At 38.7% G+C, this 10,302-nt stretch overlaps 1 non-coding gene across 1 annotated transcript; it reads right to left on the reverse strand.

Moving 5' to 3' along the window:
* Positions 1-7,886: 7,886 nt before the first annotated feature.
* On the reverse strand, positions 7,887-7,957 carry TRNAG-CCC. Its single transcript has one exon. It is a non-coding gene; the product is annotated as a tRNA-Gly (tRNA).
* Positions 7,958-10,302: the final 2,345 nt, after the last annotated feature.

Here is a 10,302-nt window from a genome sequence, read left to right on the forward strand (position 1 = left end):
GCTGTATTATCTAACATGTTTATACAAGACAGAAATAAAAGAGTAATAAAAATTAACAGAATCTTAGGATAAAAATGGTTGTTTCTTCTAATAACATGTTTATACAAAACACAATGTTCAGTAATGAAATTCAGTAATTCACTTCCGTGGATTACAGTTTAGTAAGTGATACAGCAGATATGAGCCATCATTTACAAGAAGATGCCATCTGCTGAGCAAACATGCAATCAGCAGGCACTTCCTATTACACTGGAATCTTTTTTGTCCTTTATTGCATTTCTAAAGCCCCTCAAGCAATCTGAGCCAGTGCAGCAAATGAAGAAAGCAAAGGACTTCTCAATGACCCCAATATCAATTCTGCTTTGCGCTTCACGCTGTCTCAAGGCTATGGACCCAGAGGTTAGTTCAAGCAAGAGACAGAAAATAGTACATAAAGTGTGTGTATGCATTAGTTCCAAGGCAACTCTGTAAAAATGACAGCCTAACCTTTGAGATTAAAAATACTTCAAAAAAGCATTACAGCATTAAACATACCTTGATGCAAGCATTAAATTATTCACCCCTACACCATTTAATTGTTGCTTCATAATACTTCTCTTTTTTTGTTGCACTTGTTCAGTTTGCTTCTGCTCTTTATCTAGCTCATGAACACCCTGATCCAAATAGGAGACCTTCTTGAGAATTTATGCATAAATAGATGTGCTAGTATTCAAAAGTTGTGCTACATCTATAGATGTCAGGAAAAAAAAGCACTAGTCATTAAATACTTTCACAGTAATCATTCCTTAGCTTATTTTGGTTTTCCCTTCCATACTCATTTTCTCATCATGTAGGTTTATATACTGTATGCTTTGAATGGTAAAATCCATTTCAAAATAGGAAATACCTCTGTTTCTTCATAAAACAATTTTCATCTTGTACAAAAACAAACTAAATAAAGTTCTAAAATAAAACATATATATAGAAATAGTTTCCATGGTGCAAAATAGAAGTTTATTAATTTTTATCATTACCTCATGCAAAATACAGCTAAGGACAGCTAACAAGAGGAGGAAGAAGAAACTAATATATTACAATATCTCATTTTTCTCTTTTTCATTAATCCAGCCTATTATTAATTGGCATCTCAAGAAAAACGGTTCTTGTCTGTTGTATTAATTTCATTTGCATCATTAACATGAGCACCAAATATTAAATGAAAGAAACTATGATTAATACATGTAGTAAGGAAAATTTTGCATTAATAAATATGCTTAAATGAATTGCATAATATTTATACTATTCAAAGTTTAAAATTCCATCTAGAAGATATTAAAATATTAAAATTGATATTCATATTTCAATTTTAAAAGCCTTATACAAGGCAAAATTTCTCCCTGGAAATTACCACTATCTTTTGGATATCACTTGCATACAAATCTGCTTGTGCAAAGTCTTTCTCCAAGCTTTTAACACAGAAGAAAACACACAGGTGCAGACCATGATGTATAACTCGCACCACACCTCTCTAGGTTTCCACAGAACTAATGATGTGATCTTTGTCACATTGTTTCTACTTAGTTTCAGCTGGGGAAGGGCTAACAACATTAGTCACTGCCATTAATGCCTTGTTTTGAAAATACTATTAGGTATTAGAAGAATCTTCTTTCTTTTTTAATTTTTCAATTTGACTTATTAAGCCTGCATTAAAAATAAACTACCACATCATCCATTATCTGAACTCAAACCATTCAACAACCCCCATCTCTCATCCAAAAGTGGGGAAGTATTGCTGCATGCAGATTATGCCAAGAGCCCTTCAAAGAGAGTAACGCCAAAAACCTGAAGATGATATTCCATGACAAGCTATGCACAGGCATTTGGATAACAGAGCCATGAACCTACAGAGTGATTCTGGAACAAAACACCCTCCCTGCTGATGCAGCAGGAATTGTTGTATCTGGGCTTTGAGAAAAAATAAAAAAATACTGTATCTAAATTCCATAGACTCACTAGATGCTGATACTTCAATGTTCTCTAACAAGTATATGGCTTACAGAAAACTCCTTGTCTTAATTAATAGCTAGTTTTTCTACTCTGTTTCACTTATGACAGAAGACTGAAAACAAATTAAATTTTCCCCACACTTCCTGTTGCTTTCAGAGACAATTCGCAAAAGAAGAAAAGGAACAAGCACCTGCCTAAGAAAAAGATATTCAAAAAGACCAAAGATCAAAGCCTAGAGTGTTGGGGTTTTTTAACAAAGATTTTAAAAAAATGCTAGGGACTGGTCCTGGCTCTACTACTTTTACTTACTGGCTGTCTTGAAATGTATCTTTATTTCTAAATCAGCTACTTTGTCTCCCAGTCACTTCAGCCCTCTTCCTCTATCTTCACAGATTCATAGAATGTTAAGAGACCTTAAGGTCCCTATTCTTTTCAAAATATAGTGGTTGGTGGCAAATATATCCTTTTTCAGTTTTAAATCATAGACTACAAATATAGCTATGGTTACCGTGAGTCTTTCACTCAGGAAATGCTGTGTAATTTCTGAATTCCTACAGAATGGCACAATATTAGGTAAAGCTACATATGTGAAAATCTGGTGATTAGATGGAATGGACAAGCTTCCCAGAAAACCACTAACATTTCTTGTCTTTGTGGCATTAGAAGATCCCCTTTGGCTGTCTGAGAATAGAGTCTCATCTAAACAGCTCTGTACTTTCACTATCACTAGTAAATGATAGCTTTTGTACTTTTCACGCCCTTTGACATCATCATTAAACTTTGTTCTAATATGAAGAAAAATCCTCTTGACAGCATGGACGTGAATGTTTAGCACAGAGAAATAAGGGTTTGGTAGAAAAATAGGAGAAAAAGGCTCAGTTGAAACAGAACTTAAAAACTACCCTAAAAGAAGTACAACATGAATCTCAAGGTCTCTTTATGATGACAAAACATGAGCTACAATTAAAAAAACCAAAGCACATCTTGGGAACAAATTTACTTCCTATTAGGAAAATGTCCATTTTTTCTGTCTGTAAAAGGTAAAAAGCGGGCTGAAAATGCCGCTAAGGATCTTGCTCAAGAATCTAGTGAAGAGAAAGAAGTTTCAATGAGTAATCAAAAAGAATAAGCATTGAATAGAAAAAAAGGGGGGAAGATGTTTGGAATCAAATCTATCACGCTGTGTCAGTCAGGCCCAGAAATGTTCCCTTCAGCCTTCTCTAAAGCACAGCCTGAGAATCAGAGGGAAGTTGTACATCAATCACAAATACATGTGATGGACACCTTGTGCATCAGCGGGCTTAGAAGAGGAATATTCAACATTTTCTGCTAATGTCTTGGACAAACAGGAAATTCAGGGTCTCTCTTAGGGCTTATTTTTCTATAAATTGGACATTTAGATAATCAGATTCTATTCTGATTCCTTGCACAGTTCAAAGTCACAGAATGGAAGGGAACAAGTTTTGTAACAAAAGTAAATGGAGATTGTCACTGTTCAGAAGAAAGTAAAAAAAGGTTCAGATATCTCTCTCCAAAAAGAGGGAAATAAAAATCTCAGAAGGACTTCTGGTCATCACAGTAAATCCAGCATTCTGTTCTAAAGAAAAATAGCCTTTGACAGCTCTCAGAGTAAATCTCTTGTATCTGAGACCACTGTAAAAGGACCCAAATGGGGTTCTGACTCAAGGACTTACAGCAAAAGACTGAAATGCCTCCCTCCAGTTTTGTCTTTTTCTTCTGATCCCATAAGATGTTGGAATCCATCGGAACACTCACAGCATGGGAGTGTTGATTTCTGGATGAGCAGAAAGGAACAATGGAGCCCAAAAATCCTTTATTTCATAATGGTAAGTGTAGGAGTATTAATAGTAAAGATATTTCTTCCAAGAGATATTATATGTCTCCTTTAGAGGAAGAAAGAGATGGTGAATCACAATGGCACTCAACTACCAACTGTGAGAAGGCTCTCAGGATGCTTTACACACTGGTGTGCTAATAATACATCACAGGAGATCTTTTCCAGTCATTAGAAGGAGTTTGGATGAGAAGAAAGTATCTAATTTTACTGTTTATCTGGTATCAATTTTTATATAAGAAAAAGACCATGCTTTTATGTTGTGCAAGGGTTCTAGGTGCAGCCAGGGTTGGCTTAAGGTCTGAACAGCCATTGTCACTGCATCCTCCTCATCTTCCTCACAAGAGATGCACAAAAATAGCAATTGGAAATCTATTGCCTGCCCACAGCTTGTTACTGGGCAGTTACCACTAATAAAACAGTTAGATCAGCAGCTGCTGATTTTTCCAGATATGTTGGGTTTGTGTGGCAAGCTTCTGGCAACAACAGGGCTACACAATCACAGAATGAACTGAGAATATATGAGAGCAACAGCTCTGCAAACATCAAGGTCAATGGAGAAGGAGGTAGAGAAAGTACTTCAGGTGATGGAGCAGAAATTCCCCTACAGCCCATGGAGGTTCATGTTGGAGCAGATGTGGAGAACTCCACGCTGGAGCAGGTGGCTGCTTGAGAGGAAGCTGCGAACCTCTGGGAATCCTGCACTGGAAGAGATGGCATGAAGGATCTGTGGAACTGTGTAGAAAGGATCCCACAACAGACCACACTTGCCAGCAGGACTTCTAATTCTGTGGAGAGCCCACCCTGGAGCAGTCTGTTCCTGAAGGACTGCACCCTGTGGAAAGGACTCATGCTGGACAATTTAATGGGTGACTTTGTCTCATGTCTCCTATGGAACATTGTCAACACTGGAACCGGGGAGGAATATGAGGAGTGCTGCTGAGGAGGAAGTATCATCAGCGACAACATGAGATGAACTGACCACGGTTTATCTCCCATTCCCCATCCCCTTCTGCCACTCCAGGGAAGGAGGTAGGGAAAAATCATCAGTCAATCATAAGATCAGGTTGAAAATATGTCTAAAAGAGGAAAACAGAAAAGATCCTGAAATTTGCTAATTTAAATATAAAAATGTAATCAGGTGAGGTAAATAAGAGTATTTGGAAAAACCTGCAAGAGACATAAACCAAGAACTTTTTCAAATACAGTAGTTTCACGAATACAAGCCGCACCATTTTGACTAAAATTTTGCTCCCACACCGGAAATGCGGCTTATACTCAGGAGCGGCTAATATGCGAATAATTTTCTGACATTTACAACCTCAGAAGTGCCAGCCAGGGTGCCAAGCCAAGCACCTGCCAGTAAAAGCCGGCATTTCGCAATTGTTACAAATTGTTACTCTGTTGCGCAGCGGGTGGAGCATGACTCCCTGCAGGCAGCACGGGGGGTGGGGAGAGAGGCGGGAGAGCTCCCTCCTTCCCTCCTCTGCCACAGCCCGGGGGAGAGACGGGGGGGCCCCGTGCCACCACTGCCACGGTTCGGGGAGGTGGCGGGGCACCTGCGCTGCCATGGCCGCGGCTCGGGGAGGCGGTAGGGGGTTCCGTCCCCACCCACCTCTGCTGCTGCGGGAGCGGGGGGGGCTCCGTCCCTGCCTGCCGCCACAGGGCAGCGTCGGGCCAGGGCGAGCGAGCTCAGAGTCGGCGACCGGCCCCGAGTGGCCCCGCCGATCGGCAGTGCCGGGCTGGGCCACCTGGCCCCGTCGGCAGCTCCGAGCGGGCCGAGCCTGCACAGCCGGAGCCGAGCCAGTAAACACCCCGCCCTGCCGCAGTTCTGTTACTAATTGGTAACTTTGTTGCATGCGGGTCCTCGCTGTGAACGACAGAGCGGCTTATACTCAGGTGTGGCTTATTTATGGACAAAAAACAAAATGTTTGCCAACACCCGGCAATGCGGCTTATACTCAGTGCGGCTTGTATTTGTGAATTTACTGTACATCTGACAGGAAGTCTGCTAGAGACAAAGTAAGCCAAACAGATGATCAGAAGGACTTAGTGACAGATTTATTATGATTACTCAGAAAACAAAGTATGGTACGGGGAAAAAAGAACCCAAATTCCAAAACAGGTAAAATCTGTAAAGTCCTAAGAAGCAATCTCATATTATTGAATTATTATTGAATAACTCATTAATAATTGAATTACTATAAAAAAAGGATTTGCTTCTAAATGCAAAACTTGATACACAGGAGAAGAATCAGCATGACCATGCAGCTGTGCCTCAAAATTCATCAGTTTTCTGAAGGATTCAATTAGAATGTGAGAAAGCCTACCTGAACTTCTAAGTGATATTTGATAGATATATCTTAAAAAGGATGCAAGACAGGAAATAAGCAGGGGCTTTATCTGACTCACCTCTAAAATCCTAATTTCTAAGACTAATGACTAACAATCCTTAAATACTTAAACCGTAAGATTGCCGTGATTGTACATTAGAACATTCATTTGTGTAAATTTTTCAGCACACAACACTGGCCTCTAAACTGACCTTGTGCCACTGAGCACTACCCTCTGGGCTTGGCCATTCAGCTAATTTTCCATTCTCTTCACTGTCTGCTCATCTAGCCCTTGGACCAATAGTTTGTCTTTGAGGATCTTAATGGGAGACAGTGTAAGACCAGGAAAACAATATCCACTCTTCTCCTCCTGTCTACCTGTCTACCACTTCTGTTTGATCACTGATCAAGCATGACATTTCTTTGGTGAATCCATGCACACTACTCATGATGACTGCCTTGCCTTTTAAACATGCTTGGAAAATGTTTTGCAGGATTAGCTGCTCCGTCATTTTGTTGTGGATTGAGGCAAGGCTGACTAGCCTGTTGATCCCTGATTTCTCCTTCTTGCCTTTCTTGAGCACAAGGGTGACATTTCCCCCCTCCAGTCCAGAAGCACTTGTCCCAATCATAATCTTCCTCAGCACTCCTGGGTGCATCCCATCAAGGCCCATGGAATTATGAATATCGAGTTTGAATAAGCACTGTTTGGTCTGATTCCCTTTCACAAAGGGTATGCATTCCTTTATCCAGCCTTTCCCCTCAGTCTCTGGGACCCAGGATTCCTGAAGGCTGACTCTTGCAGAACAGACTGGAGCAAAGAAGGAATTCAGTATTGCAGCCTTTTCCTGTGCCATCAGGCTCCCCTTTTTAAGCAGCAGTGGGCTTACATTTTCTGTAGTCTTCTTTTTGTGATGTCTGCACTTACAGAAGTCCTTGTTGTCTTTGATATCTCTACCTGATTCGATTTCATTTTGGCTTCAACTTTTCCAACTGCATCTCTGCATGCTCATACAGTGTTGCTGTATTTCTCCTAGGTTACCTGTCCCTGATTCCATTTTCTATATTACACCTTCTATATTCTTCCTTTTTGCATCTGAGTTCTGCCTGGAGCTCCTTGTTCATCCATGCAAGCCTCCTGGCATTTTTGCCTGGCTTCCTACTCATTGGAATGGACGGCTCTTGTGTTTGAAGGAGATGATATTTGAATACTAAACAGCTCCTTTTTGGCCCCTCTTCCCAAATATAATATAAAACTATCAATTTTGGATGAGAAGAAAGTGTCAAGGACAGCCCTTTTATCTGAAAGTGTTAAATTGGTCAAAGAGTCTCAGTTCATCTCTTTTATGATAAATGACCATGTATAGGATGTTTCATACCACTGCAGTGGTATGTTGGTTAGCTATATGGCTGATAAGTTCAAATTACAAGTTACTATTTTCAGATTTCTTAGGTCATGTAAAACAATTTATTTGCATAAAAGCAAACTTTTAGAAGTGAACTCTTTAACAGAAGCAAACTTAAAATACCACTCAATAATACTGTTGGATTATACAGAAAATACCCACAACAACTTAGCTGCCCTGCCCAAAATTCAAGCAACAAAAAAGCACAAAGGAAGAAAGCAAAATACATTGCCTATATACATCTTGATGAATCACACCTAACCTGTGGTATAGGCACAGCACAGGGTGGGAGTTGGGAATTTTCAATGCACCAGCTGGGAATCGAACCCAGGTCACAAGAATGGGAACCTTGCATGATACCACTACACCACTGGTGCTTCCCTGCAGCCCCCACTCATTCAGTTTTATTTCACTCTAATTCACCCCAAGACATCTATTAACAAGAATCTCAGTTATCCTGCCTCAGAGGTTGGTCATAATAAGGATTATGTAGGGAAAAGTGTTTTCTACCAGAAAAAAATAAACTGAAGAACATAACACATCCTAAAATTCTGGCAAAAGGTCACTGGACAACTAACTACTCCCTTTTCCTAGGGAAAGAGTAAACATGGAAAACCCTAAAAAGGTTTTCTGTTTGTTTTTTAAAATGTGTATAAATAGTCAATCTTCTTTTGGTGAGGGTAAAGACTAAATGGCTCTGCTGATTCCTTCCAAAATATCTATGGTTATAAAACGACATAAATTTCAAAACAAGTAAAGCCAAGACAGTAATTCATCTCAACAGTGAAGAGTAAGCAGATGTTTGCTGAAAGTGGAAAGAAATTAAAGAAACCAAACAATAATTTTTCCATTCTGACTTCCTATACCTTTCATGTGGAGCAAAATTGTTTTGATGCATACACAGCTATACGTGACTCTGCAAATCAAAGCAGTTTAGGCATGGATGCAAGGAAAGCATAAATATTCCAGGCAGAAAAGCAAGTGGACTGCAGGTGAAAGCAATTCTTTGGTGCAATGTGTTCTATAGCCCACTTCATGTGCTGGTGTTGAAACTTATATCACAACTTCTGCAGCTTACTCAGGAACTCTGCCCCATTTGAGAAGCATACTAAGTGTTTAATTTTTGAAATTAATTATTGTTTTAAATTATTTAATTATTTAGAATATTTTCTAAAGATTTCATGCACTTAGCAGCTGTACATAGCATGAGGACCTGAGGTTTTTTTATCAAATAGTATCTGTAAGATATATTCAGTCTTAATGGAAATTGAGTTAATATCAGGTTAAATGCAGTGCTTTTCCTCAGCTTCTAAGATATCTAACATAATATAAAGGACAGGTAACATGAAGGAAAAAATTAGTGGCAGACTGAAGACTTTAAAGGTTTCTGAGCAGAACCAAATATCCTGCATCTCTCATAGCACTTAATGGCAACTCCCCAACTATATTTATTTGCAAGCCTTCTTTAAAACAAATTTCTTATTCAACCAGTAACTCCAGAAAAGATAAAAGGAGACTTTAAAATAAAAAGTCATACGAAAAACCTTCTTTCTTTATCCTTGCACTCAGTGACACATAGGAGGAATAGACACAACTTCTAATTTTTAGGAGAGATTAGTAATTGCTTTATTCATAAAGATCTAATATGTTAGATGCTATGTTGGTGATTTTGAAAGTAAATTGAGAAAATGTAAAGGTTCTATAAAATAGCATTCCAGAAAGTCCATTTAAGAGTTAAATTATCATACGAAAGCAATAAACAGAAATCTAGGATTGTATCAGAAGAAGAATCCTGTTTTTGTACTAAAGCAAGATGCAGAATGCATTTCTTCTGAATTGAATACTACATTTAGCTTACACTCATTATTTCCTGTGACTAGACTAAATGGCAGTATGAAAGGATATTTCCTTCTGTAAGGATTGTTTCAGGTCATCCTTTGAAGATATAAACAGAGGTCCAGGAATCCCTCATTACCGGGAGCTTTTCATAATTTGTCATTCTCTGAGACTTGAATCTGAACTTTCACATGCACTTGAATTCCCAAACATGTGGAAGGACAAAGACCAGGACACACCCACAGCAATAATGATTATATATGAAGTAGGAAATACTCTAAGGATTTCTCTTGTGAATGTCTCCAGTCTTTCTATGATCTCTGTAAAGTTTTAGCATACAACATGGTCTCAATATTTCTCAAATCTGCTTTCTGAGAACTCACCCCCCAACCCTGATTTGTCTCTACAAATTGCTACAAATCTGAGTTTCCTCTTTCAGTTTATCAATTAATACTTCTAAACAGGTAAGTTCTCTCTCCATTATTATAGGTACGATGAAATAAAAATTCGGTCAATCAAGAAAGATATCAATGAAATTGAAAATAATAAATTGGGAAAGCTGTCACTAATTTTAAAATGTTCCAATAATCCCAATAAGTAGTTCCATCAACATCAGAACTAATGAAGCCTGGTTTATTACCCATTTGTGAACCATCATTGATTTACATTGGTGTGTTAAGGTATGAGCTCTGACTTGGACCATTTATGAGGACTCTGGACACAACTCCTCCTTTCTTTCGTCTTTATATCCCCTCCCTTTCCCCAGACCTCTTATATGGCATTTTTGGGATGTAGTAAGGAATGTTTTCATGCTGACAGGATGTATTTATTCAACTCAGTCATCAATTTCTACAAAACTTGTAAAAATTTAATTATTTTCAAGAAC

Source organism: Catharus ustulatus, chromosome 1, assembly GCF_009819885.2.
Source record: "Catharus ustulatus isolate bCatUst1 chromosome 1, bCatUst1.pri.v2, whole genome shotgun sequence".
Taxonomy (NCBI): Eukaryota; Metazoa; Chordata; class Aves; order Passeriformes; family Turdidae; genus Catharus; species Catharus ustulatus.